The sequence below is a fragment of the Apodemus sylvaticus genome, chromosome 13, assembly GCF_947179515.1.
Source record: "Apodemus sylvaticus chromosome 13, mApoSyl1.1, whole genome shotgun sequence".
In the NCBI taxonomy this organism is placed as follows: domain Eukaryota; kingdom Metazoa; phylum Chordata; class Mammalia; order Rodentia; family Muridae; genus Apodemus; species Apodemus sylvaticus.
Window position 1 is genome coordinate 31,089,143 of NC_067484.1, and position 21,312 is coordinate 31,110,454.

The window sequence follows — 21,312 nt, forward strand, 5'->3', positions numbered from 1 at the left end:
CTGCATTCATTTATGCCATTTAGATCTCCATGGAGACATGACTGACTGGCACATTCATTAAAGTTGAGTTCATAGTGGTCTCTAAGGAATTCAGGTGCACAGTCACAGAAGTAAGCCCTGAGAGTATTTGGATACTCAGCACCGTGTAGACACTGTTTTTAAAAGATTTATTCATTTATTTTATGTATATGAGTACACTTGATATCTTCAGACATCCCACAAGAAGGCATTGGATCCTATTATAGATGGTTGTGGGCCACCACATGGTTGCTTGGAATTGAACTCAGGACCTCTGGAAGAGCAGCCAGTGTTCTTAACCACTGAGCCATCTCTCCAGCCCCTGAGTTTGCTTCTTAATCTATAGTTAAATACGTATTTACACTAAGAAAATAAAGATGTTTAAAATAAAGAACCTTGCATTTATTTTGGTGTCTAGTTCACTGGAATCACTTTGGACAGGTCAGTTAGTTTCTGTCATGGAAGAAAGACTTCCTCCAAGGAGGTGAAATCAGGCCTTGCAATGCTTCGCACAGGAGCCGTCTCTCCCGTGTCTCACTGCACTCAGAAGCCTCTGTATCATCATCTGAAACTCACAGGCAGGCATTGAAGACACTTCAGCTATCACACTACTTTCTATTCCTCTTTGACAAACCACTCTGTTGAGCCACATACTTTGATGCATGTTCTAAATACTGTTTTCCTGCTGACAACTGAGTTAAGTAGTCAAAATTTGTTGTCCTGAAGTATGTACCGTACCCTGATGATTTGTCTTTAGATTGCCAATTTGTTTCTTGAATACTGTAGTCCAAAAATCTTTACATATGGTCTTCAGGATTTCTACTGCATCCGTGAACCTTGCAGTATCTTTGGTAAACCCTTCTATCAATCGTTGTCCCACTAGAAATTCTGTTTTCCACCTTAGTAATACATCCATTTTCTACTTCCGCCTGACTGACGGACTTGTATATGTTCCGGGTGCCATCTTGTTATGGAGAAGCAAAAACCAAATGCCTGATCACCCATTTCCACCGAGTCGGTGAGTCGGTTCCAATTAGTGCGAGACTTGAGGTTCCTGTTAGTCTGTGCTGGACCCCTGGCAGTCTACCCTGTTGCTAAGGCTGCAGAAAGCTGCTGTGGACCACACCCTTTGCCAGGGCTGCCACCACGGGGCTCTCGAGACCCCATGACAGTTCCACACCCCCTTCAATTGTCTGGCGAGCGGTGTGTTTAAAGCTCTTTTTAAAAAGTATGTTTTTTTGCCTATAAGTTATGTATGTTCATCACCATGTGCTTCTGGCCCTTGGAGATGTTTAGTGCCAAGACTTCAATACATAAAAGTGTGGAATGAAAGTGCTTCAGGGAAGACATAAAGAATTTTACAATAATTTACTTCTCCAGTGTGTGCTTGAGGTCAGAATGCTTTTATTGCCTTCCCCACCACACATGCTGATGTTACTTTTAGCACTAGGGCATGTTACAAACATCTACAGAGCCAAGAAGAGAAAGGACACTAAAACTGGTGGCCAGGGGCCTCCTAACCCACTCACAGGGCTGGAAAAATGCCCTACTATTCACACGATCTTTTCCCTGAAAAAACATTCAAGCAAGAATCCAAAGATCCAGCGATTATGAGTTCAATATTGCAGACAGTCCAGATTCCAAATAAATCCACAATGGCTTACATTTCTGCATTAAAAGAAGCTGGTCAGATGTCCAGAGGTTAAGAGCAACGGAGAGCTTGGGGTTCAATTCCCAGCACCTTCATGAGGGCTTACAACATTTGTAACTCCGGCTCTAGGGTCTCCAATACCCTCTCTTAGTTTCCATAAGTACTGTATGCATGTGGCATATAAACACAAACTCTGACACACATACACACACACATGCACACACACACACACACATATAAACGAAAATTAAATTTTAAAACTATTTATTTGTATATGTGTGACATGAACGCTCTGGAAATGCAGCCTGTGTGTTAACCTACTCAGCTACCTGAGGAAGGTTTTTTTAGCATGCAGGAAGCAGGCAGAGCAGGAACATCTCTCCCTGCTAAAAATAAGTTTACTAAAGGAATATGTTTATGAAAGGGGAAGCGGACAATGCTCTTAGTTGCAAGACTAGCACTTATCAATAGTGTGTGAGGCTGAGGCTGTGGTTATAGGTTCATTGATAGAGAACTTATGCTAGATCCCCTCAATTCCCAGCACCCATAAAACCTCAGCGTTTGGGATCTTCCTTCCTTCCTTCCTTCCTTCCTTCCTTCCTTCCTTCCTTCCTTCCTTCCTTTCTTCCTTCCTTCTTTCATTTCTTCCTTCCTTCCTTCATTTCTTCCTTCCTTCCTTCATTTCTTCCTTCCTTCTTTCATTTCTTCCTTCCTTCCTTCATTTCTTCCTTCCTTCCTTCATTTCTTCCTTCCTTCCTTCATTTCTTCCTTCCTTCCTTCATTTCTTCCTTCCTTCACTTCTTTCTTTCTTTCTTCTTTCTTTCTTTCTTTCTTTCTTTCTTTCTTTCTTTCTTTCTTTCTTTCTTTCTTTCTTTTTTTCTTCCTTCCTTCCTTCCTTCCTTCCTTCCTTTCTTTCTTTCTTTCTTTCTTTCTTTCTTTCTTTCTTTCTTTCTTTCTTTCTTTCTTTCTTTCTTTCTTTCTTTCTTTTTCTTTTTGAGTCAGATTAAAAAAATAAAAGATTTAGGAGTTAACCTGTAGGCCATGTTTTTTTTCATGACCCCAGAGACCATCTCAGCAGTGTGGACCCTATAACGTTCTTACAAAGCAGTACTGGCGGTTGGGGCGTGCCTATAATCCTAGCCCCCAGGGCATGAGATAGGAGTCTGTTGACTTAGAAGACAGTCTGAGCCACAGGATGAGACCCTGTCTTAAAAACAACAACAGTCCAAACCACACAACTGAAAGTTCACCTTGAAGTAACATACACTGTAAGAATAAACAACAGTTTATTGTTACAGACAAAGTGTAGATTGCAGAATGCAGCTAATGGATATCCGTGGTCTGGGCTAGCAGTTAAACTCCTTCGACTGAGTTTACATCCTGTTTAGCCCCTCACAATCTTTCTTTTCTTTTTTTATTTTATTTTATTTTTTTTAATTTATTTTCTATATTATTTGTTGACATTCTAGAAGCCTTCTTCTTTCCCAGTCCCCCTCCATATGTCCCATAAGTCCTCTTCTCTCCATCCATTCTCCTGTCTTTCCTCCTCCCTTTTCTCTGTCCTGGTACTCCCCTACAATGCTGGATCAAGCCTTTCCAGGATTAGGGCCCTCTTCTTCCTTCTTCATGGGAATCATTTGATATGCTAATTGTATCTTCAGTATTCAGAGCTTCAGGGCTAATTAATATCCACTTATCAATGATTGCATTCCATGTGTATTCTTTTGTGATTGCGTTACCTCGCTTAGGATGATTATTTTCCAGTTCCATCCATTTGCCTAAAAAATTCATGAATTCATTGCTTTTAGTTGCTGAATAGTACTCCATTGTGTATAGATACAACATTTTCTGTATCCATTCCTCCACTGAGGGATAGCTGGTTTCTTCCCAGCTTCTGGCTATTATAAATAAGGCTGCTATGAACATAGTGGAGCATGTGTCCTTATTGCATGCTGGGGAATCCTCTGGGTATATGCCCAGGAGAGGTATAGTAGGGTCCTCCAGAAAGTGTCATGTCCAGCTTTCTTAGGAACCGCCAGACTGACTGATTTCCAGAGTGGTTGTACCATTTTACAATCCCACCAGCAGTGAAGGAGTGTTCCTCTTTCTCCACATCCTTGCCAACACCTGCTGTCTCCTGAGTTTCTTGCCTCGCCTGCCTGAGGCAGCCACTGTTCCAGCAGGTGCCTAATGTGAGTGATGGGGGTCATCTCGCTGTACAAAGTCTCTGGTACAGCACCCACTCTTTTATGGGTGAGAGGAGAGGATGAGGTAGTTGTGGGAGGCTTCCTTAGAGTCAGGAGTGCGGCACAGGCCATGGCTGCTGCTCTGTGAGATGACACAAAGCCACACCCCCTCCCCTCCCCTGCTCACTCTAGTGTCCAGAGCCACTCAGGTCACCCAGAGTAGGCTTCGCTCCAGGAACCTGCCAAGTGTAGGCTTCTTTTAACTTCCACAGGCCATAACCGGTCCAAACTTGTTCCTGCTATCTGTGACTCCGGTCTCGTGGTGATAAAGGGTAAGGATTGGGGAAGGAAGTTTGACTTGTAGTGATTTTGCCTTCCCCACCCTGGAGGCTTGTTTTGACTGGGAACCTTTTTTCTAGCTCCAGGAGGCAGGGAAGGTGCTCTTGCATATCAATAGTGTCTGGGATCTTGGCCTCTGCTGGAAAAGGTGGTGACTTAGACTTCTCCTTCCTGAAGGGCCTTGCTGTTCTTTACACAGTTCAAATGTCTCCCACTCCCAGCCCAAAGCTGCTGAGAGACTGTGCCATGGGTAAATTGCTTTTATGAATTCTATAATTAGTTTAATTCTGAAATTCTACTTTAGTATGCTATATCCTGTTGTTTTGGTTTTGGGGCAGTCTCTTTTAGTCCTGACAGCATGAACTCAAAATGTAGCCATGGCTGGTCTTGAACTCCAGATTCGCCGACCACAGCCTCCCAGGCACTGGGGTCACCATGCCCAGCATCTTTGCATTTTTGCTATTTCTGTACTCTCTCTCTCTCTCTCTCTCTCTCTCTCTCTCTCTCTCTCTCTCTCTCTGTCTTGCTCAATCACAAAACAACTTGCAGAAACTATGACAATTTGTTGCAAACTATGTCAGCCATCTTCTGAGCATAACCACCCCCCCCCCCACCCCAAGGCAGTGCTATTATCTCAATTTAAGAAAATTGAGAGGCTGGGTGGTGGTACCAATTGCTTTTAATTTCAGCACAGATTTCTGTGAGGCCAGCCTGGTCTACAAAGTGATTTCTTTTGTTAAGCAGAGAAATCCTGCCTTGAAAACCAACCAATCAACCAACTCCCTCCAGAGAGAGGGGGAAGGGAGGGAGGGGGGAAGGAGGAAGATGGAAGAGAGAGAGAGAGAGAGAGAGAGAGAGAGAGAGAGAGAGAGAGAGAGAGGAAGAAAGAAAGAGAGAAAGAAAGAAAGAAAGAAAGAAAGAAAGAAAGAAAGAAAGAAAGAAAGAAAGAAAGAAAGAAAGAAAGATCAAAGAAAGGCCTTTGATATGGTCAGCTAATAAAGGTGTGCACCTGCCTTTATTACACTAAATTCATCTCTTGGACACTCATGGTGGCAAGAGGGACCCCTGAGTCACTATATGATCTCTGAATATGCACTGTGCTATATGTGCATGTGCATACAATAAACAAACAAACAAATAAAAGAAAGAAAGAAAAATAGACATACTATCACATGTATAATAACACAGTAAGGGGCTGGAGAGCTGGCTCAGCGTTAAGAGTGCTCACCCAGAGGTCCTGAGTTCAATTCCCAGGACCCACATGGTGGCTCAGAGACATCTGTAATGGGATCTGATGCTCTTCTCTGGTATGTCTGAAGAGAGGGACAGTGTACTCACACATGTAAAATGAATAAATCTTTAAAAAAAACCCACAATAAACCTTTTAATGCAATAAAGGAAATTGTCATTATTTCTCTATTGTTTAATATACAGTTCTGATACCCCAAATGTCTCAGACTTTCCATAGCTTTCCCCCTTCTCTGCCCCCAAGATCCAATCAGAACACACACTTTCCAGTTGTTTCTTTCACTTATTTCTGTAAAAACTAGCATCCACTCAGACTCTCTAGCACGTACCTTCTATTTTCTTTTCTAGATATTTACTATTGTGTAAACTGTTCTACTTGGTAGGCTCATTTTCCACAAATAAATTCAGGACAGAGTTTTTACACCGGACCTTCAGAAACACTTTATGTCCTTTCTATTGGATCACACTGGAGCCAGATTAGGCTGAGACCGAGTCCTTAGAGTTGGTCTACAGAAATTTATAAATAATCTGCAGGGCATTCCTTCAGGGTTGTGTGACAATCCCATTGCCTCGAGGTCGCCCACCTTGCAGTTTTAGCATTCCTAGCAACGTTGGAGGGTCCAGTCTGTGCACTACAGACCTTAAAATGCCAAGTCATGAGGACAATGCTAGCTCATCGTGTCCATCTTTATCATCTGTGCTGTTACCCGCGTGTCACTAAAGGCTCACTGGGTGCTGGGGTTCAAGCTCAACATCATTGCTTCTAGTTCTTGTGAGCAGACAGAACTAGGAAACATGTATGTACGGACCTGTGCACATGTACCTGCCTATGACAGAGCAGGGATATCTGCATGTACACAGGAACCTGTGCATATGTACCTGCCTATGACAGAGCAGGGATATCTGTGCGTGAACCTGTGCGTGTAATCCTACCTGCCTCCAAATATTTCTGTATGTTTTCATAGCATCTCTGTTAAGCTGAGCGTGAGTCACGGGGCTCCCACTCTAACCCGGTACTCACGGACCACTGCTCTCAGCTTCCTCTCCTTGTTTTCCTGTAACTTTCCATTCCAACAGTACGAGCCCCACCCCTCCCCCACCCGATATCTACCTGCTCACTCGCAGGCTGGCTTTCTAAAACTTTGGGAGATTAGTACCATCCTTCCAGTTGCCCTTTAAGTAACCTTTTGTCACACTGACTTAATCTCCGTGTGTGCATGGGTGCCACAGTGTGGAAGCTGGAGCCCCACTTGTAGGGTTCCATCTTTTCCTTTGTGGGTCCTGGGGGTCTTGAACTCAGCTCATTAGGCCTGGCAACAAGTGCTTTTATCAAAAGAGTTGTCTCACCACAGCCTTTACTGTCCTCTTGATATTCTCCCGAGTTTGGCTAGTGGGAGTAGAATACACCCCCACCGGACCCCAGTCTCTCACACGGGGTCTCACGTGTTACATAGCTGAGGATAGCCTTAAACTTCTGATCCTTATCTATACTTCCATCTGGGATATAGATGTGACCCACCACACCAGACATGGAGTGCTGGGGATTTATTATTATTTATTATTATTATCCTAGGTGTGCATACCACCAACTGAGCTGCAGCCCCGAACCTCTCCCATGGTGTGTTCATTTCATGTCTCCCACTCGTCAAGGGCTGCTTCCAGACACCAGGTTACTAAAACCCTGGACTGTCACATAGGAAATCAGCCAATACAGTTGCCACAGAAAGCCCTTCTGGAATTCTTGTGGGTACACCACTGCACACCACTGAGCTTCCCGTCTGGTCTAGACAGGCTATCCTGTCACCCGATGCCCTTTGCACTGTCATTTCTACCCCAGCACTTCAGCTCATTCTATGACTTGCCTGAGACGTTCCAACACAAGGCCTCCTCCCAACCTCACAGAAACGCATTCCTAGTGTGCCCTGTCCATACGAGGTATCACTCCCAATTCCTCTGCCCTGCTCCTCTGTTTGATTTTTACTTCCTGTGGTTGCCACCCTAGTCTAGGCACACAGACATGGCTCTACCATCCTCTCTTTGATCCAGTTGGGCATCAACTCTTACAAGTGTTCTATGTTAGTTTTATTTAGCTCATTTTGTTTTGAGACAGAGTCTCCTTATGTAGCCCTTGCCAGCCTGCAACTTACCATATAGATGAGACCAGCCTTGAACTCACAGAGGTCTACCCACCTCTGCCCCTGAGTGCTGGGGTTAAAAGTGTCTACCATCACACTCAGAACATTCATTTATTTTGGATAGGGTCTCTTGTAGTCCAGGCTGGCCACAGACTCACTCCTTTGGATAGCTTTGAACTTTTGATCTCTCGCTCCACTTCTAGAGAGCTGGGATGATAGGGTTGCACCACACATTATAAACTTTGGGGTTTGAACTCAGATCTCCACACATGCTAGGCAAGAACTCTATCAGCCCCAGCCCCAGCTCCAGATTGTATTTTATCATTTTTTTCTGGTTTTTTGGATTTGTTTTTTTTCGAGACAGGGTTTCTCTGTATAGCCCTGGCTGTCCTGGAACTCACTCTGTAGACCAGGCTGGCCTCGAACTCAGAAATCCACTTGCCTCTGCCTCCCAGAGTGCTGGGATTGCAGGTGTGCGCCACCACCGCCCAGCCCAGCGTATTTTATCATTTTAATGGCTTTGTTTGTCGACTATACTGGCTTTAGAGAGGGAGCTTGGAGGAGCCAGTCCTTATTCAGATGTCACTGGAAGCCTGTGGCTCCAGAGGAGTCAGAGACAGTCATACCCTGATGGAGAAAGGGCTGAGCCTGGAAAAGCAGCAGGCGGGGCAGTGTTTTGAACAGTGCTCTCCAGAGGACAGGGTTACAGATTAGGAAGCCCCTCAGGCTACCTAAGAACAAGACCGGATCTTCTTTCGAATTGAATTGGTCTTAGATTACAAATCAGGAGTAAACAGAATGTTGATTTGGATAGTGAGGACAACATGCTCTACACTTCAAAACAGATACAGTTCGAAGGTGTTTTGAGCAGCCATAGCGATGGCTCAATGGGTAAAGACAATTATTTCCCTTGGAGGCTGATGACTTTAGTTTACTCCTTTGATCCACATGATGGGAGGAAAGAAGCAACTTTACAAATTGTTCTCTGACCTACACAGGTGCACACACACACACACACACACACTCACACACACACACACAAAACGAAAGTGCTCTTCTGAAGATCCTGAGTTCAAATCCCAGCAACCGCGTGGTGGCTCACAATCATCCATAATGAGATCTGCTGCCCTCTTCTGGGGTGTCTGAAGACAGCTACAGTGTACTCACATAAAATAAATAAATAAATCTTTTTAAAAAAATTACTGCCTTGAGGAGTTTGCCTTTCTTGTTCTTTGGTTTATTAAGACTGGGTCATCTAGGTAACCCGGGATGGCTTTGGACATGCTGTGGTCAGATGTGTATAACCTGCACACAGCCTCTCTGAGGGAAATTTGAGGTTATTAGAACATCTCTGACACATGGCAATACATCACAATACAATGCGCGATACATCACAATACTAGACAGAAGATCCCTGGCTATTTATCTGACTGAGTGACATCTTCAAGTAAGAGAGCCTTACTGATGTGCTAATTGTGATCTGGGATTACTATTAGGCCTGTTGTTTCAGCTGTGTGTGTGTGTGTGTGTGTGTCTGTGTGTGTGTGTGTGTGAGTGTGTGTGTGTGTGTGTGTCTGTGTGTGTGTGTGTGTTTATGTGAAGGGGGGCACTATGTAGCTCTCTTCAAACTCAGTCATTCTCCTTCAGCCTCCAAATGCTAGGATTACAGTTGTGTATCATTGTTGCCTGACTCCGGGGTAATTCTGACTCCAGGGTAATTGATTTCTGTGAGATGTCAGGGAAAGGCTCTCCACCACCACTCAGACCTGATTAAAAGTATATTTCTGCAGCACCAGCGCCCTCTCGTGGCAGAATGGCTACTGGAGAAAAGCAGGTTTGGGACAAATGTACTCAAAAGAACAAGGGCAATTAACATTTGAGTTTAAACCCAGAGCTAAAGGAAAGATGTTCAGTGTTTTACTCACAGTGGAGACATGGATACATCATTTCATTCACTTTAAACAGCACAGATAGTGATCATTTTGTTTATTTGTTTTGAGATACGGTCTCATTTTGTAGCTCTAGCTAGTCTGGAAATCGACGTTTAGACCAAGCTGACCTTGAACTTGCAAGGGTCCCCAGTCTCCACTCCCCACCCCTCCAGCACTGGAATCACAACTGTACACCGCCACACCCAGCACTGTCTTGTTTTGGTGTTTAGTTTTTATTATCGTCAAATGTAAAATGTTACCGAGGATGAGGAAATGAGCTTGTAGTCACTGTCGTAAGAGCATGGTTATGTCTGAACTTTCAGACAGAAACTTTGGAAGTTTCAAACGTGACACATCCTTACAGTTTGAATGGCATCCTATCATTGGGGGTTCCTATAAAGAATACTTTTACACACAACTCAAAAGAGGTACATGGGAGACTATTCCTAAAGGGAGGTGGGTGGAAGAAAGCAGCGATATTCCCAGAGAAGGAACTGATTAGAAGACACGGCTCCTCCATGTGGTGAACTATCAGAGTCATACTCATCGACAAAGACTGCTGGGTGAAGACAGAAGGTGAGACGAACTAGCTACTGAAACTTCAGACCCCTCTCCTCCCCACCCCTACCCCACCCCCACTCTTTCAAGACAGAGTTTTTTGGTGTGGTCCTAGCTGTCCTAGAACTCTGTAGACCAGGTTGGACTTGCACTCAGAGATCCGCCTGACCCTGCCTCTTGAGTGCTGGGACTAAAGGCATGCACCACAAAGGCTTTCCTCTCTCTCTCTCTCTCATCTCTCTCTCTCTCTCTCTCTCTCAAGATAAGGTCTCTCTACATATCTCTGGCTGTCCTGAAACTCATATACAGACATATATATATAATATAGTATATATATATAATATAGTATATATTATATACTATAGATAGTGTATACAGTGTACACCACATAGATTATGTAGACCAGGCTGTCCTTGAGTTCATAAAGACCTGCTTACCTCTATCCTCTGACTGCTGGGATTAAAAGGTGTGTGTCTCAGTAGTCCTGAGGAATGACACCTAAGGTTGATCTTTGGTCTCTACACACATGTGCATACTCTCATTCACATCTGTATTGAGCACACACACACACACACACACACACACACATACACACAAATAGTCACTTAAATGAGAAAATAAACCAAAACATCCCCCCCCCTTAACAAAGCCACGATGTGAAGTGGAAACATCTGGTTGGTTTGGAAAGTCAGTCATGTCAAATGATGTTTTGTGCTGGGGCACACAGGTGAAAGGATGTCTTTGTAAAGCAGACACAGAAAAGACTGTTTTCTCAAAGCAGACACAGGTAAAAGGATGTTTGGATACAGCACACATGTAAAAGGCCCCATGATGAAGGAGTAGATATATGACCCCACCGACAGTGGGTGAGGAGCACTGAGCCTTGCTTGGTTTGGGCTGCTCCGCCTTGCTGTTCTTCACTAATGACAAGCATGTATTGGTTCACCTTAAGCTGCCATTGAGAGAAACTTGACTAAGCTCTGATTGTGAGGCTCCTGTGGCAGCTTGCTGATTCCTCGGCCTCACCTCAGGCCAGTTAGCAAGTCTTGTGGTTCCTTCAGGACTGAACTACACCTGCTGGTTCGTGCCTGGTGTTAGCCTGCTGAGAGGACTGGACTGTAGCTGCTGACTCTTATTTGGTGTTTGCTACGTAATTGAACTGTTGACAAAGAAGACTGAGCTTGCCCCCAAAGAACTATTGCTAAATAGGTTTACTTCCCCACATCCTAGTAACTTTTCTCTTCCACCACCTCTGCTGGGTGGGGCCTTTGTGGTCTACCTTACCTCTCAGAGATGAAACGAATAAACAAAAAACACAACAGAAAACCACTAAGACCAGGGATTTTCTTCTTATTGCAGAGTGATGCCACTCAAAGGAATTTGGCAAGGGAAGGGCAAGATAGAGCAAGCTATTCTAGAAGATGGAGTTTCCTTCCTTCCTTCCTTCCTTCCTTCCTTCCTTCCTTCCTTCCTTCCTTCCCTCCCTCTCCTTCTTTCTTTCTTTTTTGTTATTTTTCTTTTTCTTTCATCCCCCCCACTTTTTTTTTCTTTCTTGAGACAGGGTTTCTCTATGTAGCTCTGACTGCCCTGAAACTTAATCTGTAGACCAGGCTGGGATCAGACTCAGAGTTCTTGGAATAAATATGTGCACCACCACAGCCTGGTACAAGACCATTTTCCACAGCTGCATATTATTTAAGAATCCCTTCCTGAAGGACAGGAATTCAAGGCCCATACCTAAACATAGTAAAAGCAATATACAGTAAACCGGTAGCCAGCATCAAACTAAATGGAGAGAAACTTGAAGGAATCCCACTAAAATCAGGGACTAGACAGGGCTGCCCCCTTTCTCCTTATTTTTTCAATATTGTACTTGAGGTACTAGCTCGAACAATTCGACAGCATAAGGAGGTCAAAGGGATACAAATTGGAAAGGAAGAAGTCAAACTATCATTATTTGCAGATGACATGATAGTCTACCCAAGTGACCCAAAAAACTCCACTAGAGAACTCCTACAGCTGATAAACAACTTCAGCAAAGTGGCAGGTTATAAAATCAACTCAAGCAAATCAGTTGCCTTCCTATACTCAAAGGATAAGCAGACTGAGAAAGAAATTAGGGAAATGACCCCCTTCACAATAGCCACAAACAGTATAAAGTATCTTGGGGTGACTCTTACCAAACATGTGATAGATCTGTATGACAAGAACTTCAAGACTCTGAAGAAGGAAATGGAAGAAGACCTCAAAAAATGGGAAAACCTCCCATGCTCATGGATCGGTAGAATCAATATAGTTAAAATGGCCATTTTGCCAAAAGCAATATACAGATTCAATGCAATACCCATCAAAATCCCAACTCAATTCTTCACAGAGTTAGAAAGAGCAATTATCAAATTCATCTGGAACAACAAAAAACCCAGGATAGCTAAAACGATTCTCAGCAACAAAAGAAAATCTGGGGGAATCAGTATCCCTGACCTCAAGCAATACTACAGAGCAATAGTGTTAAAAACTGCATGGTATTGGTACAGTGACAGGCAGGAGGATCAATGGAACAGGATTGAAGATCCAGAAATGAACCCACACACCTATGGCCACTTGATCCTCGACAAAGAAGCTGAAAACATCCAATAGAAAAAAGATAGCCTTTTCAACAAATGGTGCTGGTTCAACTGGAGGTCAGCATGCAGAAGAATGTGAATTGATCCATCCTTGTCTCCTTGTACTAAGCTCAAATCCAAATGGATCAAGGACCTCCACATAAAGCCAGACACTCTGAAGCTAATAGAAAATAAACTGGGGAAGACCCTTGAGGACATCGGTACAGGAAGAAAGTTTCTGAACAGAACACCAATAGCGTATGCTCTAAGATCAAGAATTGACAAATGGGACCTCATAAAATTACAAAGTTTCTGTAAGGCAAAGGACACCATCAAGAGGACAAATCGGCAACCAACAAACAACCAACAAATTGGGAAAAGATCTTCACCAATCCTACATCAGATAGAGGGCTAATATCCAATATATATAAAGAACTCAAGAAGTAAGACTCCAGAAAACCAAACAACCCTATTACAAAATGGGGTACAGAGTTAAACAAAGAATTCTCACCTGAAGAACTTCGGATGGCGGAGAAGCATCTTAAAAAATGCTCAACTTCATTAGTCATTAGGGAAATGCAAATCAAAACAACCCTGAGATTTCACCTTACACCAGTCAGAATGGCTAAAATTAAAAATTCAGGAGACAGCAGGTGTTGGAGAGGATGTGGAGAAAGAGGAACACTCCTCCACTGCTGGTGGGGTTGCAAATTGGTACAACCACTCTGGAAATCAGTCTGGCGGTTCCTCCGAAAACTGGGCACCTCACTTCCAGAAGATCCTGCTATACCACTCCTGGGCATATACCCAGAGGATTCCCCATCATGTAATAAGGATACATGCTCTACTATGTTCATAGCAGCCCTATTTATAATTGCCAGATGCTGGAAAGAACCCAGGTATCCCTCAACAGAAGAGTGGATGCAAAAAATGTGGTATATCCACACAATGGAGTACTATTCAGCCATTAGAAACAATGAATTCATGAAATTCTTAGGCAAATGGATGGAGCTAGAGAACATCATACTAAGTGAGGTAACCCAGACTCAAAAGGTGAATCATGGTATGCACTCACTAATAAGTGGATATTAACCTAGAAAACTGGAATACCCAAAACATAATCCACACATCAAATGAGGTACAAGAAGAAAGGAGGAGTGGCCCCTGGTTCTGGAAAGACTCAGTGAAGCAGTATTCGGCAAAACCAGAACGGGGAAGTGGGAAGGGGTGGGTGGGAGGACAGGGGGAGAGAAGGGGGCTTACGGGACTTTCGGGGAGTGGGGGGCTAGAAAAGGGGAAATCATTTGAAATGTAAATAAAAAATATATGGGGGGGGGGAAAGAATGTCTTCCTGGTTTTAAAGTTGATACACTTTTCCTCCCTCCCTCCCTCCCTCGCTCCCTCCCTTCCTCTCTCCCCCTTTTCCTTCTTGCTTATTTTTGTCATTCGTTTGAGGCAGGGCATTGCTATGTACATGGGTCTGGCTAGCCTTGTACTTGATACTTGAGTTCAAGGCCCAGGATGACCTTGAACTCATGATAGTACTTGTACCTCAGCCTCCTAAATCTGGGGCTACAGGTGTATACCTTTACCAAGCTTAAGATTGTGTGTGTGTTTAGAGTGTTGAAAGGTTAGCAAGAAGGAAAGCAGAGAGAGTGATGTGTGACTTAAGATAGCACAGGTTTTTTTATGTGGCAGGAAAACCTTCAGGAGGGGGTCTCTATAAGAGTCAGAGCTCTGAAAGCTAGAAGATCCTGGGCAGACCTCATACAGACCCTAAGAGAACACAAATGCCAGCCCAGGCTACTATACCCAGCAAAACTCTCAATCATCATAGATGGAGAAACCAAGATATTCCATGATAAAACCAAATTTACACAATATCTGCCCACAAATCCAGCCCTACAAAGGTTATGGAAAATGCCAACACAAGGAGGGCTGCTACACCCTAGAAAAGCAAGAAAGTAATCTTCTTCCAGCAAACCCAGAAGAAGATACCCACACACACAAACATGAAAATAACATAAAAAATAACAGGAAGCAACAATCACTATTCCTTAATATCTCTTAACAACAATGGGCTCAAGGCCCCAATAAAAAGACATAGACTAACAGAAATATTTCTCATGTAAATCTTCAATTTTATCAGAAAATGGTTGGAATTCCTCTTTTAATTAATTTAGTAATTTTTAATGTCTACCATTTTATCTGCATTATTTTTATGATAATCTTCAATTTTTATGTCTTTCTATATATTTCCTCTATTTTATCAGTGTTTATTACACTGATAAAACTGAAAACATTATCAGAAAAATGTTTTCAATGTAAACCTTTGATTTTATCACAAATGTTTCTAATTCCACCCTCAATTAATTTAGAAAGTTTTTATATCTACCATTTTATATGTAAAATTTTCCATGAAATAGTCAATTTTAACTTGTTTGTCTATATATTTCTTGAATTTTACCAGAAATATTTTCCATGTAAATCTTCAATTTTTATCTGAAAATGTTTATAATTCCACCTTCAATCAACTTAGAATTATCTTTATGCCTATCATTTTATCTGTGTAATTTCCATGATAATCTTTAATTTTAACATGTTTTTCTATATATTTCTTCAATTTTATGAGAAATATTTTCCATGTAAATCTTCAACTTTATCAGAAAATGTTTTCAATTCCACTTTCAATCAACTTAGAAATACTTTTATGCCTACCATTATTATATCTATATAAAATTTTCCATGATAATCTTCAATTCTAAAAAAAAAAAAGAGTCAGAGCTCATAACCTGCTTGCTTACAAGATGAGGCAGTTATAGGGCTGAAAGGGCCGGGAACAAGGGTGACAGGTTTTCCTTTTTGGTCCACAACCTGCCATTGCTAGAGGTAACCAGTGAGTCAAGAATGCTGGGTAATCCATTAACATTTTCTTTGACTGGTGTATCTGTTTCTTCTTTCATGTCTTTAATACCTGAGGTCCTCTCTTCCATCTCTAGTGTTCTGTAGGTGAGGCTTGTCTTTTTGAGTTTCCTGAGTGAGTTCCTAAATGTTTCATTTTCAGACTTCTCTTAGTTTGTGTTGTCTTTGTCTATTTTTTTTAATTCATTTTTATGAGCATTGATATTTTGTCTGCATGCATGTCTGTGTGAGGGTTCCAGGTCTTCTGGAACTGGAGTTACAGGCAATTGTGAGCTGCCTCGTGGGTGCTGGGAATTGAGCCTGGGTCTTCTGGAAGAGCAGCTAGTACTCTTAACTGCTGAGCTATCTCTCCAGGCCATGTTTGTGTTTTGTCTTCTTGTTTTTTTCTTCTTTTTTCTTTTTCTTTTTTTCTTTTTTGGATTCTGTTTCTACTTTCAGATCTCGAACATTTTCTTTTTTTCATTCTGTTTGTTTGTGTTTTCATTGATATCTTTAGGGGATTTATTCATTTTCTTTTAAAGACCTCTAACATATTCATAAAGACTATTTTAAAGTCCCTGCTATCTGGCCTTGCGTTTGTTGGGTGGGTGTTCCATTTCTCAGTTCTGTTGACCTCCTGTGTTCTTAGGAGGGTGTGGCGCTGTGGGTTGCCTGGTAGGGAATGCTTCTGAGATAGAGGAGGCTACCTGAGGTTCAGTTAGAATGTGTTTCTTCAAATTGGGAGCTGACACTTCGGGGTGTTGTAGAAGGGGAAGAGAGGTGTTCAAGGGGGGTCTACAAGGGACAGGAAATCAGGGTGTGCCACCAGGATCTGCTTAGTTCCCTAGGAATGAGGGCAGAGAGGTGGGAGAGTAGTCCCCCACTTAGAATGAGACTGGGGGATGGTTTCGAGGAGAGGACCCAAGGCTTGTCTGCTTGCTTCCCTGGTCTACTTGCTTCTCCAGGAGGTTCCCCGGGAACGGCTGCTGGAGCTGGGGCTGGGACAACAGGATGGGTGGGGAGGAAGTTTGGAGGAGACCTTCTGAGTGGTGTCCTGGAGATGGGGACAGAGAGCAAGGGAGGTCGCAGCAGGTGACGTGCCCCAGGGCTCAGTTGTCTCCTCCAGCACTACTGTGATGAGCTCCTGTAATCTCAGCAAGCAGGAGGTGAAGGGGCAGGAGGATCAGAAGTTCAAAGGTCATCCTATGCCACTTAGGAGTGCAAGGCTACCTTGGTATGCAGGAGACTGCATTAGCACACACACACACACACACACACGTACACACACATATATTTGCATACATTAATATTTGATTATGATGTGACCGCTTTCTTGATATCCTGGGATAAGACAGAAAAATTTCCTCCTTTGGAGTTGGAGAAGGGACTGAAGGAACTGAGGGATTTTGCAGCCCCATTGGGGGAACAACAGTGTCAACTGGCCAGAACCGCCCCCCCCCAGAGCTCCCAGGGACTGGACCACCAACCAAATATTACATACACATGGAGGGACCCATGGCTCCTGCCGCATATATGGCAGAGGATGACTTTGTTGGACATCAGTGGGAGGAGCAGCCCTTGGTCCTGAGGGGGTTCGATGCCCCAGTCTAGGGGAATGCCAGGGCTGGAAGGTGGGAGAGGGTAGGTGGGTGGGGGAGCACCTCATAGAAGCAGGGGGAGGGGGCATGAGATAGGGGTTTCTGGAGGGGAGACTGGAAAGGGGACAACATTTGAAATGTAAATAAAGAAAATATCCAATAAAAGGAGAAAAAATTCCTCCTTTAAATACAGGAGTTTGCCTCTGTAGATTCCTAAGTACAGCATAGAAGATTGAGTCCAGTCTGAGCTCCATAAAACTCTGTCTCAAAAAAAGAAACAAACAAAACAAAACAAACAAACAAAAAAGGGGGAAAGGAAACTAAATTTGCATTTTTATTATCAAATATTGTTTTCCCCTACTTCTCTAGGAGCCAAAAATAAATGAAGAAACATTCCTTAACCTATTTAAATGTCCGAGAGATCAATTAGCTCTGTTTTGCCACCCGGGGTACCTCGGCCGGCCTTGCATCCCTGCCTGCTTAGTTGGGAAATATAAAGTGTTTCCTTTATGGAGTCACTCAACCCCAGTGCCTCATGGGAGATTCCATGACTCCAGGATCCAATCCACCCTCCGACCAGGCGACCAGGCGGATCACGGATCACAGACCAGAGGGACCCGGTTTTACAGGGCTATTCCCAGCAAACAGCATTCCCAGTACTCTCTCCAGCGCTACACGTGTCATTAACTGAAGTACCTAGAGATGGCGCTGTGGGTCCAAGAGAAAGAAAAGGCACCAGGAGCGAGGGCTAACCTTCTTCATGATACATAGGGGCTCAAAAATAAAATAAAATAAAATAAAATAAAATAAAATAAAATAAAATAAAATAAAATAAAATAAAATAAAATAAAATAAAATAAAATAAAATAAAAAATAAAATAAAATAAAAAGTAAAATAAAATAAAATAAAATAAATAAAAAAGCATTTCTTCTCTTTCCCACTCCATTTGCTTAAAAACGCCAGATCGAGCATGAGCTTTGAAAAGCCATTTTGTTCTCAACCCAGGAATTCCCTCCCCCTCAACTTGGTAGGAAATTGCAGGAGAGAAGGATCTGGCCCGGATGGAGTGGATGAGGACATACTTATGCCCTTTAGAAAAGCTGTGTCTGTCATACGTGACAGCCTGGCATAAGGGACAAAGCTGGGTGCAGGGGAATGAGGGAAAACCAGATGAAGCAAAGTGAGAAAGAAGCAAAACACAGATAATTGACACCATGAGTCGCCGTGGAGCTTTCGGGAACGGGGTGAGCCTGCTCCCATGTGATGAGCATATTTTTTGTCTCTTTTGCCAGCTGTTAATTGAAAGTCAAGCTGCTTTGACCCTGGGATTGCTCCAGATCAAAGTCTTCTGTGAGCAAAATCGCATCTAGTCTTTGTAGCAGCTTTCCGTGGTCACAGTGTTCTTTCATTCTCAGACATCACCTGCTTGGTTAGAACCAGAGTTGTTCCCTCAGGAGAAGAAGAGGAAAGCACCCGTGTTGGGAAGGGAGGCTCACTGCTCCCACAAAAACAAGCAAAGGAAGGAGAGAAAGGGGCTAGAGTGTGGATAAGCAGTTCTGAGCCGGTGACAGCTGTCCACCAGCTGGGCGGGCACGACATCCCTTTTGGGTTTCAGGGAAGATGTTGATTTTTAGGCCTGTCCATGGCCAGCCTCTTACCCAGGAACACTGGGTCCGCTTAAGGAAACAGATGGACACAGAATCAAAGCCATAGGTCACAGTACTGCGTTCTTGTATTGAACGCTCCAAAGGCTTGAGACAGTTTCTCTCAAGCACTGGGATCCAAAATAGTAGAGTAAACGTTTATATCTGGAAAGGGAGGAAGGAAGGGAGGGAACTTCTTCTCCTGTTCTTTCTCTTTTCTTTCCTCTTGAACTTGCTGCTTCTGATCTTCTTATCTCCATAGCCTGACTACTGAGATTATAGGCCTGGGCCATAAGCTTTTTGTTGTTGTTGTATGTGGGGTTTATCTTTCGTGTTTTTTTTTTTTTTTTTGACAGGGTCTCACCATGTAGCGTTGGCTAAAACTTGCTATGTAGACCAGGTTGGCTTCAAACTCACAGAAATCCACCTGCCTCTGCTTCCAGAGCACTGGCACTGGGATTGAAGGCATGTGCCACCAGCCCCTGCTCACCATACCCCATTTTACATGGTACTGGGTATTGCACTCAGAGTTTTACAAACACTTTATCAAGTGAGCTACAGCTGCAGTCAAGTTTAGCTCAAGCTGGACCCAGATTCATGATCCCTCTCTCCCTCCGCCCTTTAGCGTGTGCCACCACAATGTTAGCTATTTGGTTTTGAGACAGTCTCACTATGTAGACTGTGCAAGCTTTGAACTCACGATTTTTCTGCCTCAGCTTCTCCAGTGATGGGAACATGGATGTGTAGTACCACACCTGGACATTTAGGAATGCTCTTTTAATCTTATCTGTGACCATGTTGGTCCACACATTGGAAGGATGTTTCACCAGCCGTGTGAGTTCTGGTTCCACTCAACCCGTCTCCAGCACCCTTCCCAGAAACGCATTCCTTCGCTGTGGCGAGCTTGGTTCCTCTTTCTGTGCCGTGCCAGTGAGGAGCATCTGGTTGCCATTGGCTTTGGTGAATCACTGACTTGGTGAGCGGGAAGCATCATTATTGAATGGCCACGTGGTCACCCCACCCCTGGCAAAGCAACCTGTTCCGTCCCGTTTCATCAGAAAGCGTGTCCCCTGGGTCTTTAATGTGGCGTTGTTGGGGCTGAAGGGTGCTTGGGGTCCTCCAGGGTCCCTTACACGGCATAACCTTAAGCTGTCCTTTGAGTCTGTGAGTTTTGATTTTGGTGGACAGAACGGCTATGTCTCCCTCTGCCTGACTCCTGGGGCCCTGGGTTACCCATCAGCCAGTCATCTCAGCAGCAGCCTCCCACAGTCAGAGTTTCAGTTTGCTTCTGGGATGAGGAGAGAGAGAGAGAGAGAGAGAGAGAGAGAGAGAGAGAGAGAGAGAGAGAGAGAGAGAGAGAGAGAGAATGAATTTGGTGGTTTGCCATCAGGGTGTTGCTGGAGAAGATTGGGATTTAGGTGGCCCTGGTGTCCTCCCTCTGCGGACAACCACTTTGTAATCAGGTGCCTTAACATGTGACCTACAATAATTCTAAAGCCACATTTCATTTAGGAAAGCTAACAGCGAAGAACACACAGATACACATCATCTCTTTCCTCAGGTAGAACAGCTCTGCGTCTGCTTAGTGACGCTGTTCTTTCTGATGCTTGCCCTCATCTACCCCACACACAGATACAGGGGTGTGCATGTGCAAGTGCATGCACGCACACATGCGTATATACATACCCCCACACAGCCTAATTTTGGGGTAGAAATATTAAAACATAATTAGTTGTCATAGTTCTTTGCTTCTAGGTCTATCAACTAACACACCCCGGGGATGAGCAGTCTCCAGCATAAACATATGGATATCACTGCTAGTGAACTATTAGTTCCATAACATCAGTTAGTGTACAATCCATATTCAAATACCCACACGTCTCTTCAAATGACTTTGCAGAGCTAGGCCATTTTCTATTCCAAAATCCAGTCTTAGTTATTTGCCCGGGTGTCATCCATCCCTGGAGTCTTTTCCAGCCATCCTTTCAACTTTCTATCTTCTCTCAAGACGTTGACTTTTTATTTTAGGACTCGGGCCAATTGGTCTTGTAGAATGTCCCATAGTCTGAAATGGTCTGATTGTTTCCTTATGGTTAGATTACAGTTGAAGCAGCCACGCCAAGAAATCTGCACTGGTATTCTTTCATGGTTCTCACTACATCAGGAGGTCCAAATGTTCATGAAAGTTCGATTCTTTTCCTAAGACAATGGCCGTCAAAGGCCTCCAACGTCAAGATGCACTTTCTCTGCGTACACAATAAGTAATACATGGGTGGTTCTCTGGGCCTGTGGGACTAGCTTGCCCTCCAGTAGTCTTCATCCAGTGATCTTGTCTGTAGCTGATCTTTGCATGGATAATAAAGGGGGCCACAATTGATGATTTTTCTACCCTTCCTCCCAATTATTAGCTGGTGTCATCGGATACCCCTTCTCCTCAAATTAACGAAAGGACTTACAAGCTGAATTAGCTACCCTTCTTGTACTTGTGATTCAAATATGT

General features: G+C 43.5%; 1 pseudogene; it reads right to left on the reverse strand.

Moving 5' to 3' along the window:
- Window positions 1-508: 508 nt before the first annotated feature.
- Window positions 509-19,609, reverse strand: LOC127663613 (trafficking protein particle complex subunit 6B-like; annotated as a pseudogene).
- Between the last annotated feature and the right edge of the window lie 1,703 nt (window positions 19,610-21,312).